The sequence below is a fragment of the Scyliorhinus torazame genome, chromosome 7 (genome assembly GCF_047496885.1).
Source record: "Scyliorhinus torazame isolate Kashiwa2021f chromosome 7, sScyTor2.1, whole genome shotgun sequence".
Lineage (NCBI taxonomy): Eukaryota > Metazoa > Chordata > Chondrichthyes > Carcharhiniformes > Scyliorhinidae > Scyliorhinus > Scyliorhinus torazame.
In genome coordinates, this window is record NC_092713.1 from 114,295,402 (window position 1) to 114,301,401 (window position 6,000).

Genomic DNA, 6,000 nt, shown 5'->3' on the forward strand with positions numbered 1-6,000 from the left:
ATATAGTTCAATGGTTAAGGTACCGACCCTGTAAACCCCGACCACCATACCACCCACCACCCCGCCGGGTTCTTTTTTAACAAGGGGAGAATGTGGTGGTATGTATTAGGGGTAATACGGTACACCATGAATGCCGAGGAGCTATTGGAGGACAGATGCTGGGTCCTGATTGGATCTGCCGCCTACTGGGCTAAACCGAGAGAGGCGAGGTATAAGAACCCGGTTTACTCCCCGCAGCTGCATTCTGTGACTGAGCTGCTGGGGAACAAGTCTGAACAAGTCCTCTCAATGAAGCCTCGATTGAAGTTCTCTACGTCTCGCCTCGTGTGTGATCGATGGTGCTACACAGAGGTTCAGTGCTGAGGGGGAGCTGCACTGTCAGAGGGTCAGTGCTGAGGGAGAGCTGCACTGTCAGAGGGTCAGTACTGAGGGACTGATGCACTGACAGAGGATCAGTGTGGAGGGAGAGCTGCACTGTCAGAGGATCTGTACTGAGGGGGAGCTGCACTGTCAGAGGATCAGTACTGAGGGGGAGCTGCACTGTCAGAGGGTCAGTGCTGAAAGAGTGCTGCACTGTCAGAGGGTCAGTGCTGCGAGAGTGTTGCACTGTCAGAAGCTCAGTGCTGAGGGGGAGCTGCACTGTCAGAGGTTCAGTGCTGAGGGAGTGCTGCACTGTCAGAGGGTCAGTGCTGAGGGAGAGCTGCACTGTCAGAGGGTCAGTGCTGAGGGGGAACTGCACTGTCAGAGTGTCAGTGCTGCGGGGGAGCTGCATTGTCAGAAGCTCAGTGCTGAGGGGGAGCTGCACTGTCAGAGGGTCAGTGCTGAGGAAGAGCTGCACTGTCAGAAGCTCAGTGCTGAGGGGGAGCTGCACTGTCAGAGGGTCAGTGCTGAGGGAGAGCTGCACTGTCAGAGGGTCAATGCTGAGGGGGAACTGCACTGTCAAAAATTCAATGCTGAGGGGGAGCTGCACTGTCAGAGGGTCAGTGCTGAGGGGGAGCTGCACTGTCAGAAGCTCAGTGCTGAGGGGGCGCTGCACTGTCAGAGTGTGGTGGTATGTATTAGGGGTAATACGGTACACCATAAATGCCGAGGAGCTATTGGAGGACAGATGCTGGGTCCCGATTGGATCTGCCGCCTACTGGGCTCCACCCAGATAGGCGGGGTATAAGAACCCGGTTTACTCCCCGCAGCTGCATTCTGTGACTGAGCTGCTGGGGAACAAGTCTGAACAAGTCCTCTCAATGAAGCCTCGATTGAAGTTCTCTACGTCTCGCCTCGTGTGTGATCGATGGTGCTACAATTTATTGAGCAGACTTGTTCAGACTTGTTCCCCAGCAGCTCAGTCACAGAATCATCTCTACTCATCGAATCGACTTAAGATGTATATAATTCAGTGGCCCAGTAAAGCAGCATTGTTGTAAATAGTTAACGCTGCTAATCGGGTAAAATGTGAATAATTCAGTGGCCCAGTAAAAGCGCACCTGATAAAGGCTTCCCGTCCCTTTGACGTCTCAGTTTGGATTTCAAAGGCCCCCTCCCCTCCACCAATTGCAACACGTACTTTCTTAACGTCATTGATGAATACTCCCGTTTCCCCTTCGCCATCCCCTGCCCCGACATGACCGCGGCCGCGGTCATTAAAGCCCTATGCACCATCTTTACACTGTTCGGTTTCCCGCCTACATCCATAGCGATAGGGGGTCCTCCTTCATGAGTGACGAGCTGCGTCAATTCCTGCTCAGTAAGGGCATAGTCTCGAGCAGGACGACCAGATACAACCCCCGGGGGAACGGGCAGGTAGAGAGGGAGAATGGAACGGTCTGGAAGACTGTCCTACTGGCCCTACGGTCTAGGAGTCTCCCAACTTCCCGCTGGCAGGAAGTACTCCCGGATGCCCTTCATTCTATCCCGTCCCTGCTGTGCACCACCACAAACCAAACGCCGCACGAGCGCCTCCTTGTCTTCCCTACGAAGTCCACTTCTGGAACGTCACTTCCGACCTGGCTGGCAGCCCCGGGACCCATTCTGCTCCGGAAACATGTGCGGGCGCACAAATCAGACCCGTTGGTGGAAAAGGTACATCTACTCCACGCAAACCCGCAGTACGCCTACGTGGCGTTCCCAGACGGCCGACAGGACACGGTCTCTCTGCGGGACCTGGCACCCGCCGGAGCTTCCCACACCCCCCCAACACCAATCACCTCCCCCTCACTCCCGCCGGTGCACCCCACAGCCACCCCCTTCCCGGGGGGATCGGTTCTCCTCCCAGGCCCGTCCAGGAGTAAGGAAACAGAAGGGGACAGCGCGATACTCCCAGAGTCAACCGGACCCGAGCCAGCACCACCACCACCACCCGGGCTGCGACGATCGGAAAGGGCGACCAGAGCACCATCTCGACTCATCGAGTCGACTTAAAGCTGTATATAATTCAGTGGCCCAGTAAAGCGGCATTGTTGTAAATAGTTAACGCTGCTAATCGGGTAAAATGTGAATAATTCAGTGCCCCAGTAAAAGCGGCATGGTTGTATATAGTTCAATGGTTAAGGTACCGACCCTGTAAACCCCTAACACCCACCACCCACCACCCCGCCGGGTTCCTTTTTAACAAGGGGAGAATGTGGTGGTATGTATGAGGGGTAATACGGTACACCATGAATGCCAAGGAGCTATTGGAGGACAGATGCTGGGTCCTGATTGGATCTGCCGCCTACTGGGCTCCACCCAGATAGACGGGGTATAAGAACCCGGTTACTCCCTGCAGCTGCATTCTGTGACTGAGCTGCTGGGGAACAAGCCTGAACAAGTCCTCTCAATGAAGCCTCGATTGAGGTTCTCTACGTCTCGCCTCGTGTGTGATCGATGGTGCTACACAAAGGTTCAGTGCTGAGGGGGAGCTGCACTGTCAGAGGGTCAGTGCTGAGGGAGAGCTGCACTGTCAGAGGGTCAGTACTGAGGGAGTGCTGCACTGACAGAGGATCAGTGTGGAGGGAGTGCTGCACTGTCAGAGAATCAGTGTTGAGGGAGAGCTGCACTGTCAGAGGATCTGTACTGAGGGGGAGCTGCACTGTCAGAGGATCAGTACTGAGGGGGAGCTGCACTGTCAGAGGGTCAGTGCTGAAAGAGTGCTGCACTGTCAGAGGGTCAGTGCTGAGAGAGTGTTGCACTGTCAGAAGCTCAGTGCTGAGGGGGAGCTGCACTGTCAGAGGTTCAGTGCTGAGGGAGTGCTGCACTGTCAGAGGGTCAGTGCTGAGGGGGAGCTGCACTTTCAGAGGGTCAGAGCTGAGGGGGAGCTGCACTGTCAGAGGGTCAGTGCTGAGGGAGTACTGCACTGTCAGAAGCTCAGTGCTGAGGGAGAGCTGCACTGTCAGAGGGTCAGTGCTGAGGGAGTGCTGCACTGTCAGAAGCTCAGTGCTGAGGGTGAGCTGCACTGTCAGAGGGTCAGTGCTGAGGGAGAGCTGCACTGTCAGAGGGTCAGTACTGAGAGAGTGCTGCACTGTCAGAGGGCCAGTGCTGAGGGAGAGCTGCACTGTCAGAGGGTCAGTGCTGAGGGGGAGCTGCACTGTCAGAGGGGCAGTGCTGAGGGAGAGCTGCACTGTCAGAGATTCAATGCTGAGGGAGAGCTGCACTGTCAGAGGGTCAGTGCTGAGGGAGAGCTGCACTGTCAGAGGGGCAGTGCTGAGGGAGAGCTGCACTGTCAGAGGGTCAGTGCTGAGGGGGAGCTGCACTGTCAGAGGGTCAGTGCTGAGGGGGAGCTGCACTGTCAGAGGGTCAGTTGGGAGAGCTGCACTGTCAGAGGGTCAGTGCTGAGGGAGAGCTGCACTGTCAGAGGGTCAGTGCTGAAGGAGATCTGCACTGTCAGTGGGTCAGTGCTGAGGGAGAGCTGCACTGTCAGAGATTCAATGCTGAGGGAGAGCTGCACTGTCAGAGGGTCAGTTGGGAGAGCTGCACTGTCAGAGGGTCAGTGCTGAGGGAGAGCTGCACTGTTGGAGGGTCAGTGCTGAGGGAGAGCTGCACTGTCAGAGGGTCAGTGCTGAGGGGGAGCTGCGCTGTCAGAGGGTCAGTGCTGAGGGGGAGCTGCACTGTCAGAGGGTCAGTGCTGAAAGAGTGCTGCACTGTCAGAGGGTCAGTGCTGAGAGAGTGCTGCACTGTCAGAAGCTCAGTGCTGAGGGGGAGCTGCACTGTCAGAGGTTCAGTGCTGAGGGAGTGCTGCACTGTCAGAGGGTCAGTGCTGAGGGGGAACTGCACTGTCAGAGGGTCAGTGCTGAGGGGGAACTGCACTGTCAAATATTCAATGCTGAGGGGGAGCTGCACTGTCAGAAGCTCAGTGCTGAGGGGGAGCTGCACTGTCAGAGGGTCAGTGCTGAGGGGGAGCTGCACTGTCAGAAGCTCAGTGCTGAGAGGGAGCTGCACTGTCAGAGGGTCAGTGCTGAGGGGGAGCTGCACTGTCAGAAGCTCAGTGCTGTGGGGGAGCTGCACTGTCAGAGGGTCAGTGCTGAGGGGGAGCTGCACTGTCAGAAGCTCAGTGCTGAGGGGGAGCTGCACTGTCAGAGGGTCAGTGCTGAGGGAGAGCTGCACTGTCAGAAGCTCACTGCTGAGGGGGAGCTGCACTGTCAGAGGGTCAGTGCTGAGGGAGAGCTGCACTGTCAGAAGCTCAGTGCTGAGGGGGAGCTGCACTGTCAGAGGGTCAGTGCTGAGGGGGAGCTGCACTGTCAGAAGCTCAGTGTTGAGGGGGCGCTGCACTGTCAGAGTGTGGTGGTATGTATTAGGGGTAATACGGTACACCATAAATGCCGAGGAGCTATTGGAGGACAGATGCTGGGTCCCGATTGGATCTGCCGCCTACTGGGCTCCACCCAGATAGGCGGGGTATAAGAACCCGGTTACTCCCCGCAGCTGCATTCTGTGACTGAGCTGCTGGGGAACAAGTCTGAACAGGTCTGCTCAATAAATCCTCGATTGAAGTTCTCTACGTCTCGCCTCGTGTGTGATCGATGGTGCTACAATTTATTGAGCAGACTTGTTCAGACTTGTTCCCCAGCAGCTCAGTCACAGAATCATCTCTACTCATCGAATCGACTTAAGATGTATATAATTCAGTGGCCCAGCAAAGCAGCATTGTTGTAAATAGTTAACGCTGCTAATCGGGTAAAATGTGAATAATTCAGTGGCCCAGTAAAAGCGCACCTGATAAAGGCTTCCCGTCCCTTTGAACGTCTCAGTTTGGATTTTAAAGGCCCCCTCCCCTCCACCAATTGCAACAGGTACTTTCTTAACGTCATTGATGAATACTCCCGTTTCCCCTTCGCCATCCCCTGCCCCGACATGGCCGCGGCCACGGTCATTAAAGCCCTATGCACCATCTTTACACTGTTCGGTTTTCCCGCCTACATCCATAGCGATAGGGGGTCCTCCTTCATGAGTGACGAGCTGCGTCAATTCCTGCTCAGTAAGGGCATAGTCTCGAGCAGGACGACCAGATACAACCCCCGGGGGAACGGGCAGGTAGAGAGGGAGAAAGGAACGGTCTGGAAGACCGTCCAACTGGCCCTACGGTCTAGGAGTCTCCCAACTTCCCGCTGGCAGGAAGTACTCCCGGATGCCCTTCATTCTATCCCGTCCCTGCTGTGCACCACCACGAACCAAATGCCGCACGAGCGCCTCCTTGTCTTCCCTACGAAGTCCACTTCTGGAACGTCACTTCCGACCTGGCTGGCAGCCCCGGGACCCATTCTGCTCCGGAAACATGTGCGGGCGCACAAATCAGACCCACTGGTGGAGAAGGTACATCTACTCCACGCAAACGCGCAGTACGCCTATGTGGCGTTCCCAGACGGCCGACAGGACACGGTCTCTCTGCGGGACCTGGCACCCGCCGGAGCTTCCCACACCCCCCCAACACCAATCACCTCCCCCTCACTCCCGCCGGTGCACCCCACAGCCACCCCCTTCCCGGGGGGATCGGTTCTCCTCCCAGGCCCGTCCAGGAGTAAGGAAACAGAA